Genomic DNA, 13,993 nt, shown 5'->3' with positions numbered 1-13,993 from the left:
AAGGAGAGGGGGACTTTCTGTGGTAAAGCAGAAGAAAACAGGTCTTGGCATTTTAAAAGGGCTTCCTTTTCTTTTGGGTTTAAATTTAAAACATGGGGCAGAAAAGCTTACAATTCTCTGAGCTCAAGGCTTACTAAAGGCAAGCAATGGACTATATACATTCACATCCATCGTCCTGCCAGACAGAGACCACTCACACTTCCATCATTGCCTTCTGCATCACCAAGAATCAGGACAACACCCAGGTAGCTTTTGGATGTGCTCTGACACTTCACCAGACAATATTTTTGAAACTGGAAAGGAATTTTATTTGTTGGTGTCAGTTTTTACAGTTCCCTCCAGCTGCTCTGGGATCCAGGTTAGAAGCAAGGTTCAAGCTGTTGCATGTTTACAGGTGTCACCAAATTTAATACAAGTAGGCATTCTACCAAGCCTGGTTCCCTGGAAGTGGACTGAAAATGTCTTTTGAAGACATTTGGAGAATGGATTCAGATATTATTATGTAGAATGGCAAAGGGACAATCTCTGGCCCTAGCTTCCTCCGCCTCATGTGAGGTAGACCTATTCTAGCAGTGAGAGGAGGATACTGAAATGATAGAGGAAGGATACATGACCCCTGCTCCATGAGTTATCGCCCAATAATTGCCAGTTGAGCTTAGTCAATAAAATTTCAGCCCAATTAAACCTCACCCCTGACATCTTCTTTACTACATGTCCAGGCTGATACTCAAAAGCACTCATATCAAACAGCAATGTGAGCAGAGAAGAAAACTCCTTGCTGGTGACAAAAGCAGCATCTTGAGGATTGGCAGTAGTAGTTTATCAGCAACATGAGCCAGTGAGCAGCATGGAAATTCTGTGTTTTTTCTCCATTACTCCACTTAGTCTTTTCTAAGGATTTAGCATCCCCTTGATAACAGAGGGGAATGTCTCACACTGCTCTGTTGTGAAGAGACTGACTCCACATGAAGCCATACGGACAAGATACTCCTGGACAGGAAAAGACCACTTGGGCTAACAAGCGAGTCTCTGCCCTTATCTACATATGACCTTCAATTTGTGCTAGCTTTCTCAGATCATTTCAAAAAAGACATCTGTTTCTTAAACTGACATGTACTATATTATTCTAAGGGACTCCTGGATGCTTTGCTAATTACAACATTGGTATTGTTCCCACACTTTTCCACCAGTGGCCTAAAAAGAAAGTATTTCTGACCCTACATTCTGCATGTCTGTTTACTCTGAAAAAAAAATAAATCTATTACATCAAAATTACTTGAATTACTCACTTTTATTGTGAATTAATGATAGACTTGTAAGTTTTCTACCAAAAGGAATCTCAATGCAAACTTATCCTGCCTTTTCAAAGGTTTGTTTCTTCATAGCAATAACTTCTTCCAGAAGACACAGTGCTCAAGATGTCACAAAAGACTTTTAAAACAGTACTATACACACAACAACTGTATTTTTCTGGACTTACATTTAACCCAGTTTATCTCTAATAAGTCATCTTTGTAATCTGCTTTCCTTTTTTTTCCTAACTGCAATCATGCTACACGAATGGATGAATCCACATTTTTCTCTAACGATTTCTGAAGTTCTTTCCTGTTTTTTAGAGTACTACTAGCTATTTCTTTTGTATAGAAAGGATGCTCTGGCTCTACTACAACTACTCACAACCAAAAAAAAACATTTCAAACCAAACAACAACAACAAAAGCTCTCATTCTGTTTCAGATATGATATGATGATCTGCATCTCAGCCATAGTTGATTTTTCACTGAAATTGTGCAGGAAGTATACAGAAAACAAAATGAAGTAACCCTGTCTGTAGGAATCACTGCTCTTTTGATTCTCAAGTGTAGCACCATTAACTGATCTGCTTCTCCCTCTTTCTCTATGCAAAGAGAAAACATGTTCGACTGGCCTTTTTCTAGTTGCCATAAGATTCAGAAAATCCTCAGCAGGGAACACAGATTCAAGGCCAGCTTTGTCAACCACTATCTTGGAGCAGCTTATGAATGATCTATTCATTCTGACTATCATGTCAAGTTGGCAACAATCAAAAGCATGCTGCAAAGATAGCTGAACCAGTGCTGCCCAAGCTAAAACCAGAAACATTTGGACCTTTGCAAAGTATCATGCCCATGCTTGGATGCAGTGCCACGCAAATGCTGCTAGATGGGTCTCCGGGCCCTGGGCCAGCATGCTTGCAGTGCAGTGCATTAGATAGAGGAGTATGGTATTAGGGCTACTGCAGAAACTACTGCTCCTTCCTGCAGAAGGAACTACTGCTCTGCTTCCTGCAGAAACTACTGCTCCTAGGGCTACTGCTCCTTTGCCTTGGTGAAGAGGCACTGTATTCCTCTCCAGTCACTTCTGCTGAGAGCGTTTGGAAACATCTCTGTGGGACTGATTATTTCACCTCAAAGCTTGGCCAAAGCTCCCTATTGCAATATGAGGCAAATGCATAGGTAGATGATTCATGATTATGACTCATTTTGAGAAGTAAATATATATATATATTATTGACCATTTATTTTCTAAGGTGTTCTCCTGTAAAACTGCTCTGGTTGAAACTTTCTAGAAACTTAGGAGTTGCAGAATGAAGACTTCCTTCAGCACCCTGATGACCACAGCATGCAGCCAGAGATAGTGGTGGCACAACTAGAAAGTTTCCAGAGAACTTCAGCTATGATGAAGCAAGGACCCAGCTCTGTTCCAGCTGACATTTTGAATATATTTTACTCTAGGGGGTGGGGGTGATGTTTGTTTTGTTTTGACTGCTTCATTTGGCAAGACCATCATACATGATAACCAAGCCAAGTCAGATGTCTTTGTCGCTAACGTTAACTAGAGTGGCATAACTGACTCACACATCCAACTACCCCAGGACAGAGAAGCTCTGACAACCAGAGACCAAGAACTGTGAAAGAATCTGCAAAAAGCTCAAATGAACAGGAGGAAAATCACACATAAATGGTGACTCCATCATGAAATAACACAGGAAAAAGACAGCCCAAAAGCCCAAACAGGGCAAAGAGCCAACCCACACTTGAATTGATAGACATGCATGAACACATAAGTATATGTAAAATTAATTTCTATTGTCAACTTTTTTTTTTTTTTTTTAAAGAGTTTTAGTATATTTATAAGGCTGTACACATTTCCAGTTTGGAAACACAGAGTAGTTATTCACTATTTTTCTAGGGCTGGGCAAAGGGCAGTATTTATTAGGTGTAGTGTCTGACAAAGCCTTTAGTGCTGTTAATCACACCAGCTTCCTTGATATATTAAGGCTATTAGGACTTAAATAGGTAAAGATGCACATGTTGCTAAGTGAATCACCTTCTACCTGTCTAATGGAAACCAAGTGTTGATTTAAGTGGAGTCATCTGTTTAAAAGAGTAAGAGAAAGAAATTGAAATAAACCCAAGATTAACAGATGTTGCAGAAGGGTCAGTGTTGAGTGAGCAATGTTGTATTCAAGACTTTCAAAATAGAAACTTACATGAATATTTAAACTCACTTGAATATTTCTCTCTGCTTGACTGTGTAAACTTAGCATTTAATACAATTTGTTTAGTTTTAAATATTATATGCATAATTATCTGTATGTAGGACAGTTTCTGTGTCATGCAAGCATGTTCTTTTCTCTCCACCCCAGGCTCTGTGGCTAGGAAATGATGTTAGAACATTAATTTCTGGATGATTTAAAATCTACTGTCTAAAACAGTCCCAGTACATTTATATTGGCTGGGTTGTCTGGTTTATGTGTTTATATATGCTGTTCTCAAGTATTGGACGGTTTTAATATTAATGGACTATGATTATGTTGAACACCACACTGGCCAATATAACTATTCAGAACTAGAGGGGCTTTTAAACACAAAAACAAAAAGGAATGCTGATTTGTGGTTGAAGTCCCAGACACAGTTTAAATTAAATTCCTGGCTGTGCCACAGATGCCACTGTGATTTCTTGAGCAAGTTGCTTCCTGTACCTTAGCTGTAAAAGAGGGAAACAGTATTTTCTTTTTCCCTTCCTTTCTCTATTTTGTATGTTTAGTCTGTCACAGCAGGAGCTCTTATGCTGTGATGAATATAATGAAGATACCACAACAAAGGTTCATTCTAAAGGGAGGTAGCTCATCAGACTCTTATGCCCATGGCATACAAGGGCAATCACACTGTCAGGCTGGGCCACTGGCTGCCTGCTGGAGCTGACCAGGTGTGTAGCATCAGTTAACTGGGGGGTAGAAAGAGAACCTGTGATACAGGTTCAAACAGCCCATCTCAAACTGCTGAAGCAGTGGGATACTTTAAAGAAGTGTAAAAAGTCACTGTGATCATATTTGTCCTGGAATTTTAGAGGAATAATGCAAAACTTGATTTAGCAAAGATGATATTGAAAGATGAATTGTGGTTTTGCCCCAGCCCACTGGTAAGATGCAAAAGCAGAGAAGATTTGGGGAAACTATAATTGTAATCTAGGTTTACGAGCTCTAGGAGGGATATACTTTGGACAAGGTATTTTGTATTCTATTTTTCACTGATAACTGGTTTTCTTCTTATCTTCCTGCTCACTCCCATCACCCTGAATAGGAGTCAGACAGAAAGCTGGCTCCACTTTCTCTTCATACAATCTAAGCAGCACAGGATATCTGCATTTAGCAATTTCTATTTTGAAGGACTGGGGGGCAGGTAAGGTGACAGAAGGTGTGGTCTTTGCGTCTCTGTAGGAAAGGGAGCATACCTTCCTTCACTCTGAAGTTTTTCCAGGAGCTGAAAAGACTCCAACCTGAAAAGACTACATCCTGAATAGAGTCCTTTCAACCTCATGCATTTTTCTTCCCTGATATTCAACTGCAAATGAAAATAAAATATTTTAATCCACTGAGATCACTCTAACAAAAGCTCTTTGACAAGGAAGAATTTCAACTTTGATGTATCTAACTTCAGCAGAGGTTCACCCTTCTGTATCAAAACTGAAATTAGCCATTTACATATTAGGATGCTTTTTGGTTGCTTATCTGCAACATGAAAACACACACAAGCAAAACAAAAATAGAGATGGTTTTACTGTTATTGCTTGCCTTAAAACTGTACGAAAGACAAATAGAAGCCTTCTGTGTAGCACTTGGTGCAAGTATGTTCATTTGGATCCCTTTTCTGTGATCTGCTCCACAGAGTACTTACTCCTTACAACTGGTCCTCGTTCTCTCTCAGCATATCCCCTGTGCATTTACATTCCACATCAAATGTAAACAGTCTAGACACAAGAATGATGGAGCCTAAGTTACAAATCTTACTGGGTTTATCTTTGAAATGCCAAGCAAAACAGGCTTTATGTGGTTTAATAAAAAGACTGAGTCATCTCAATTTGCAGGCCTTACATCCCCTTGTATACCTATGCAAATATAAGCCCAAACAGCTGATCCCAAAGCCAGCAACTGTTCTGAGGGTTGATTAAAAGATTATCAACTAGTAATGCATTATTTCATTACTCCATCTTTTTCCCGGAATTACTAGATTTTGTTGGATACACTGCATGTTAGCTGCAATTCCTCTAGGATTTCTGCTCTTAATAAGCAAGTAGATCACAAGCATGCACTCATTGCCAGTGTCATGAATTCAAAAGTCAGTAGTCAGACTCCATGCCAAGAAGAAATCCATGAGATAAAAAACAGTATATAACACTTCATGGGTATTTGTAAAAGTTTACCCTCTGCCTTCAGCATCATGCTTCCCAGCTACTGTCTGCATCCTGAAGCATTTGAAATTTGGGGTGAAATCAACAACAACTCACTGACAGAGGAAATCTACTCTTTCATAGTATTTTACTTCCGCTTTTTTACTTTAATTAAAATATTTAAAGGAGTATAACAGGTAACTTCGTGTGACCGAATGACCGGAGCTTAATTAGCCATTGCTTGTGAACCACCTTCAGTCACTATTCTCTAGTCACTATTCTCTAGAGTAAATTTAATATTTGTCTTGCTTTATTTTACAGGGATGAGAGTCTACACACCCAATTCCTGCAAAAGAGATAATGAGCTGGCACTTACTAAGATGCAATAGTCTCACCATCCGTAGCTGCCTTTATATTTAGATGCTATTTTTTTTTTTTTAATATAAGCCCTTTACTGTGATCTAAGAGGTGACTCTTCAGAAACAGACAATACAACATCATAACAGCCTGTAAGATTGCTCTGCAGGCCAGGTCTGCAACTATATCAGAGTTGCTGCACATAAATAATATAAGGTTATATATATCTAAATAGTACTCAACTCTGAGTATATTAATTCCAAAATGAATGCAGAAATCGAATGTTTTCATTTGTGCTGCAATAGGGTCTTCAAACAGATTAAATTAATGCTAACAAAGAAATGCAAGTGAAGCCTATTCCAGAGACCTTACGATCTTCAAGGTATAGTGCTGCAAAAGTCACAGAAATCTCCTCTCAGATGCAGGGGCTGCTTGCATGGCCTTCATAAAACAGATCAGGTCTAAGACCCTGTACAGAAACATTCAGCTGCAGGGGGCTGTATGGGTGACCAAATCCAGTAACAAGCAGCTGTGTACAACAATACATAAAAGGGGCTATACTAAGTATTCTCTCTCCCAGGTATCTTGTTTCTAGTGGAAGGTTTGGAGCAGAGTCTTAAAAATAGGGTGTAAGAAAAATAGAGTGTAAGAAAGCACATTTATATAAAATCATGCTTTTCCTTGTTTACCAGCTCACCACTGACTTCTGTTCAAAGCACTTGCTAGAGTTTACATACAGACATCCTGTTTAATAATACTCAAGTGAGCCCTTCTCCATGACTTTGCCTAATCTCTCTCTCAGTTTGTTTCTACGCTGGCTACCAAAACTTCTGGTAGCAGTGAATCCAACAAATAATTGTTTTTTGCATTCATTTTTAGCATGTATGTCTGAGAATTTTATTTCACTGTAGCAGGGGGGATGGATAGCATCAGGTACTGGCGATGGAAATCTAGGGGGTTTTCTTTGTTTACCCACTGAAATATTATCGGACTGGTGAGAGAGAAGCTATTAAAATTTTAAGGCTGCCTAATGAGCTAGATTGATGAAGGATGGGCTTAGTTGTAGTCCAATTTATAGAAAACGGGCATCCTCCATAACAAAAGTCCAGCACTGAAATTGCTTCCGTATGCCTGTACTTCAGCATCTGGAAAAAGACTAAGGATTAAATTAATAGGGATACTTAATCTTCCATATGCCTCTTAATATTCCTCTGCATCCCCCAGGCTATTACTTCTGCGTTACTGCAAGAACTATGTACAAGATTAGTAACTGATTGGTGGTGGTTGTCTCAATTTTTACCTATTTTGTATCTGTTTTAAAATATCCATTCAAAACCATAGTTTTAGTTTTGTTTCTAGCTATCAGAAAGGCCAATCCTCACATATCTATTGCGGAATGTGCCAATATTCAAAACTTGAACTTCCCAGCACACATTCAGCCTGTAAAGTACTGAATATTTCCATGCCAGACCCATTCCAAAACTGTCTCCTTCCAGTTTATGGCTCACTGAAGGCTCTAACCATGGCATCCAGCACTGACCAGAAAATCAGAAGATGGTTGTTTTTCATTCTTTCATCATCAATTTTCAGCATCATTATTCAATTAAAAATAAAGCCAAAATTTCCCTGTCAATTTCATACTGATGTGAATGAATGCTATCATCAGTCATGGCTATATATATAAGTATTTTAATAGAAGTTTGCCTTTCAAGTGTGCACTAATTCTTATGTTACACCAGGAAGCACAGTAACTGCTATGACAGACTACATAATGACATAAAAATGTAGACAAAAAAAAGCACCAAGGGTGATTGTAAGTTAGGTAAAGCAGATATTTCATGGAAAATTGATAGATTAGCCACACACTAAGAATTCTTTTAGGTAAACAAGCTGTCAATATGAAACCTGGTACTTCTGAACCCACAGGAAATAGGTGAGATAATATTTTCCTAAGTAGAATATAAAATTATCTAATTTGTGGTCTTAGGATTGAAAATATGGAGAATAGAACATCCTCAAGCTACGCAAAAAAAAAAAAAAAAAGCAAAAAGCCCACTTTAGTCCATCAGCCCACAAAGAGGAAATAGGTGAGATAATATTTTCCTAAGTAGAATATAAAATTATCTAATGTGTGGTCTTAGGATTGAAAATAGGGAGAATAGAACATCCTTAAGCTACACAAAAAAAAAAAAAAAAAAAAAAAAAGCCCACTTTATTCCATCAGCCCACAAAGCACTTGCAAAGCACTGAAAAGGAAACGTTTCTAGGACAAAATCTCGCAGCTAATGCTAGTATATACTGACACCACAACAAGGGGCAGGAAAACAAGCGAGGTAAGCAGCTGCATTAAATTTTAACTTCTCTGCAGTTTGTCTGCAAACCACAATTACCAGAGCTCAGATTCTACAAAGATCATACCCTTAGTGCTGGAATGGTAATGAGCAATTAATCCCTCAGTTTTCATATTCATTCAAGGAGTAAGGCCTTCACTTCCATTTGTATGGAAATGCTCATCTCAAATACTTGCAAATGACCAACACAACCCAATACTTGCAGATTACACAGATTCACTGTGAAATTCATCTGCAATATGTAACTTCGGTTCACATAGTTTTGAACAAATCAATAGGAGAATTAGATATGAAACCTTTTGCAATGGGGAACAATAGTTGATCCGATAGGGATTGCAGGAGAGAGCCAAACCAGTAAAAAACAGTAACTGGACCTAGACATATCAATGACCATTCTGATCAGCTGTATCATATTTAACAAGGTGTCAGCCCAACTGTTTTCTAATACAACTATGGATAGGATCAATGTTTTGGTGAAACAATTACAGAAAATGATTTAGCCAGAAGAAAACGTCACATGACATATATAAACGTTGGAAGTTACAGGTCTCCAGCACTTTTTGAAAGCTACCTCAGATAAAGTGTTGCACTTATCTCTCCTTTAAAGTTCCATACTCAGCACTCAATGAAAAGCGCATCAAATATATACCACATAATTACAGTTTTACTGAACATGGGACATATACATCTAACAATCAAAGATCATAGATGCAAGACAGCAAACTCAATTAGCACAACCAGAACTCAGCCAAATTATACATACAAGAGAACAGACAGTTTTGGTTTTCATTCAGTTTTGGTTTTCTAGAGCAGTTCAGATTTCCAGTATGCAGCTCAAGAAGCACAATAGCATCTATTTTAGGGTAGATGCTTTCACAATAGATTTGTTTTTAACTGATTAAAAAGTGGTGCAATCTGCATATACAGTAAAAATGAAAAAGTTAAATGATTCTCTCTTTGGTGCTACACTGCATGTTTGAACCTCTATACGCTGCTCTATAGATATGTACTACTCAGAAGAAGAGGGTTCATGTTTTCAAAAAGGAACATGCAAAATGTGCATATGCTTGTAATGAATATTGTCTTGCAGAATTGTTGGACTTGCATTAAAAGGTGTCATAGTTCTCACTACTACATACCTTCTGTTTAAACAGAAATTTCCATTAAAATCTCTACAACTTAAAATTTAGCAGTAGGTAGTATTACTCTGAATGTTCCCTGTAATTCAAAAATACTATTATAAGATGTTAATGGTGACCTTGCTAATGCTGATATTAATACTGCACTTACTGTCAGGTACAAGCACATTTCTGGGCATGTAGAAAAGACACCTGGAAAATCACTTTGGATTGCTATAACCGTTCTATAAAGTCAAGTTTTAAAAAGTGTCCAAATAATTGCAGAAGGTTAAGTCCTATCTTAAAACAACTTAACGGAGAATAGAGCTTAACCTTCACTGCTCAGAAATATGTATATGTATAATGCACACACATATTTATCCTGAATTCTGTTATTCTGCTCCAGAAGGTAAACAGGCAGGACTTACTGACATCTGTGGGAATCTGATACATAGGCACAACTGACTGTCAAGAATCCAGAGACCATACGTTTTTGCCCTCACTGAGTATTCTCAATGATTTTCTACAGTGCCCCTGTACAAGACTGAATTATCCAAGGGCAGCCAAGCAATAAGGCCACCTGATTACCTGCAAAGTGCAAGCCAGGCCTTCTATATATAAATTAATGGTCAGCAAAAGTCTGAAAAGGAGCAGATTATTCTAAAAAGTTAGCGTTATAGTCAGTTTTAGTCAAGATCAAATTAAAGCAGAAAAAAAGAGGAGATGTAGCATGCAGCAGTTCTCGAGTGCACTTTGGACTTGTTCCTGGATCAAGCTCCTGGGCACACCCTATATTAAACCACTGGCATGCAGTGGTCTCTGCATGTGGATTAACAGTGGCGTGCACACACAGCTGTGCATATCTGGAAAACTGTTTTTGATTTTGATTTTGGTAGCAAGCCAACAGTGGCCAGGTTTCTTGAGGGTAGGTTGAACAGCCATTCACAGATGTTTCAGGATAAAAAGAGAGAAGGCTGATCACCACAAATAAATTGATTTGTTGCTGTAATCCTGCTCAGCTACATTCTCTGAGGGACAAGATCAGCACAACTACATGCACAAACTTGGACAATTGCTACTTAATTGCTACTAGTGGGGTTTATGAGCCCAGTCTGGGCGCTGCACTAAGGCGGATGCATACCTTCTGGACCACAGCTGGCTGCTGCCCAGACAGACCAGGGCACGGGCACAACCACTGCCTGCAACTGCCTGTGCTCAGCCATGGCAATATACCTTTAAAGAACGTAGCACTTGGTCCTCTTGGCTTTTTAAGCAACAGAGCACGGCAGTGAAATCTACATATGGTGTGGTTACATACTGGATTGTGATTTTTCTCATTGAGGTGTATCAGGTTGTGCAGTTTCTAGTTATACTTACAAAAACACCTTTGCAGCTGCTTGCCAAAAAAAAAAAAATTCTACAGGAAGGAATCTGCAGGAAGGCTCCTGCCACCTGGATTCATCCCCCTGGCATTTACATATTAGGAAACAATCTTTAATTATATTATCACAAACTATATATATATTACAAGACCAATGTTCTACTCAGTGCACAAGATCACAAAATTAATAGAGCCTACATACTGGTATATGAACAGGATTCTAATTTTCCCCAAAGATTTTAAAAAGTATTAGTAGTGATACAGCTTTATGTTTCAAAAAAAAAATAGAAAAAGGATATGGAAGTGGTTTTCTGCTAAAGGCCCTCCCCTCAAATAAACACATTTCTAAACTTAAAAGAAGGCAAAACTTTTTTTTTTTCCTGATTTCAATACGTGGAAGTTCAGATGTGTGCCATAAAGCATCATAATTCCTGTCAATAACTTGTGTTTGAACATCTTATTTTAAAAACTTCCTTTTCAAGTGTTGTCTCCTGTGTACTGCCAGCCGTACATATGCCTTGAGAGCACGTTTGCTTGTCTCACTACAACATGTAGAAAAGCTTTGAAAGAGTGACAGGATGTCCCAGCCACGATTAGATACTCCTGAAGACAGAATTAACTTTATTTGTAGAAGCTTCTCAACTCAAAATCCACCTCCACAAAAGCCTACAGGAATGGACCTAAAATGAAACTGGATTCTGCCTCTCTGATGTGCTTGTAACAGATCCTGGGCCAACAGCAGATGCCCATCAACAGAAGCACCCAAAAGTTTCAGAAACTTGGCTTTTCTTTGATTTTCTGATGAGGCAAAGGATTTCAAGGCTAAACAGCACAGCATCACCTGGAAGCTTTCTAGCACAACCTTTTTGTGTTTGCGCACAACAATTGGAAATGGCTCATGTGGTTTAGGCTGCTCCCAGCGGCACTTGGAGAGCTGCCCATGGCTGATAAACCACTCTGAGACACAGAAAGGTGTAATACAGACTTTCTGACACCTGTTCACCAGCCCTCTGCTGCAGCAAGTGTACTAACAATCGCTGATGAAGATCTATTAGAAGAACTCAGCTTATTCCTGTGGGATATAATGTGCCACATAATTTCTTCCTTGCTGCAGGAGGATCTAAAGAATTTCAGAAGGCTACAGTTCATTTTAAAATGTCTGAAAGGATGTTTTTCAAATGTACAAAGGTGGTTAGAAGCTGCACAGTAGCCTGCACTGTTGATAATCTGTCCTTCAGATGTCCAAGATTCAAAACTATTTCAAAACTAAATGGGATGCAGCTAAGTGTTTAAAATAGAGAGTTACCTTAAAAACCAGCTGATTTACATACCCTTCATACAGCACTCAGCAAGGGAAGGATTTTATTGTGTGTTGAAATCATCCCATGTACTGTGTACTTTACAGAAAAGAGAAAGCCAGCCTTGGAGATCAAGAATACCAAAAAACTAGCTTTGGCCACCATCTGCAGCTGCGGTAAAAAGGTGATTTCACCAGTTCCAGGGTGCTGTCATGTACACCGTTGTTTGCCTAGTCCAACTGAAATTCCCTATTTTTAGCCTTTCAGCTACTTTCAGATAAAATTCCTGCAGATAGGACTAGCTGTATAGGTCAGATAACATACAGCTCTGAAACCACAAATGACCTCATGCAACTACAAAGAAAGAAGGGTCTGTTACTTAAAACAAGGCTAAAATTTAACCCAGCTATACTAAAATTAAACAGGGAGTGTTTTACTGTCCCATTACAAGACATAAAACAACAGTCACCATAAATTCACAGTGTACTTACTTGTAAGGATGTAAAAAGAGTAATTAATAACCCCCGAGTAGATTATCTCTGAGGCAGCACAACACCAAAACTTTCTCACGCTCACTGAAGATTTTACAAACAGCACTGAGAATCTATTTTAGCTGTCATTTGAGAATTGTTTGCCCAAACTGAAAAGTCATTGTTCCTTGTCACTATTCACAAGACATATTCACAAGTTCCACACTTCTAGTTGACATTAAGGAGATAAAATAAATAAATGTAATCCAAACTTTCTGGAGAAAGCTTCCATTTGTAAGAACACCGGCCATAGATCTGAGCAAGCACTGCACAGTGATTCATCTTTGTGCAAAATGCAGTATGCTCTCCTGTTTTCTACTTCACTCCTCCTGTGTGTCACCCTGTATACCAAAGGGCACCTGTTTCCCTTAAAATGCAATTTATTTACAATAGATAGAAGTACAGTTCTGAGTAACATCATTCAAGTTTATCCTATGCATTTAAGGAGAAATGCATATGGAATGGACACATCACAAGTGATTCAATACAGATTAGGGTGTTCAGTTTGCATCCATTGGCAAATCTTGCTCATAACTCTTTTGGTTTGCAGAATATTTGCTGAATGTTTCTTCAGAACAAATTCTTCATGAAGTTATCACACAGTGCAAGTTGTGGAAGAAAGCTGTTTTCCTCAAGATACTTAAAAATATTTCCACTTTCCTTTACACCAACATGGACAAACTTTTTTTTTTTTAAACAATGCCATAGCCTCTACCTATCATCTGATTTTTCAAGAACAATGAACATTGAAATAGGGCATTACAAGGCACTTAACTGTTAATTTGCAATTATAGAACAAGTCTGATTTTTTCAGGCTTCATGTCACTTGAAAGGAGAAACTCCATTTGTCATAGAGAATGAAAACCAGGACAGAACAAGGTTTGCTCTCGCGCTCTCCAAGGAATTGTAGGTGGAGTTATATAAACAACAGAGTCATGATCAAAGGGAAATCTTGGGACTGTAATATACTGAAGTATTAAAGGAACAGAGCCTTTTATCTATTGTGGAGGAAGGAAGTAGAGCATTGAGACATGTGTAACATATACAATTAAAAATCAAAAAACCAAGCAAGTCCCAAAAGAGACCAAAATCAATTAAAGTATGTTTTTTCTTTCTTACTCTGTTAAAAGGGCAAGAAAGAACTAAAACTGTAATCCACAACAAAAATTATGCTCCATCACCTGGAAAAGCCAGGCATTCAACTCTATTTTAAGCTGAGTTTTTTCCTGCATCCTATGAAAAAAGCACTGTTCAATCACAGAACATAC

At 38.3% G+C, this 13,993-nt stretch overlaps 1 protein-coding gene across 1 annotated transcript in view; it reads right to left on the bottom strand.

Moving 5' to 3' along the window:
• Positions 1–13,993, bottom strand: part of KCNQ1 (potassium voltage-gated channel subfamily Q member 1) — a 344,271-nt gene that overhangs the window by 90,657 nt on the left and 239,621 nt on the right.

The sequence above is a fragment of the Cygnus olor genome, chromosome 5 (genome assembly GCF_009769625.2).
Source record: "Cygnus olor isolate bCygOlo1 chromosome 5, bCygOlo1.pri.v2, whole genome shotgun sequence".
Lineage (NCBI taxonomy): Eukaryota > Metazoa > Chordata > Aves > Anseriformes > Anatidae > Cygnus > Cygnus olor.
This window is presented reverse-complemented; position numbering and strand designations above follow the sequence as displayed.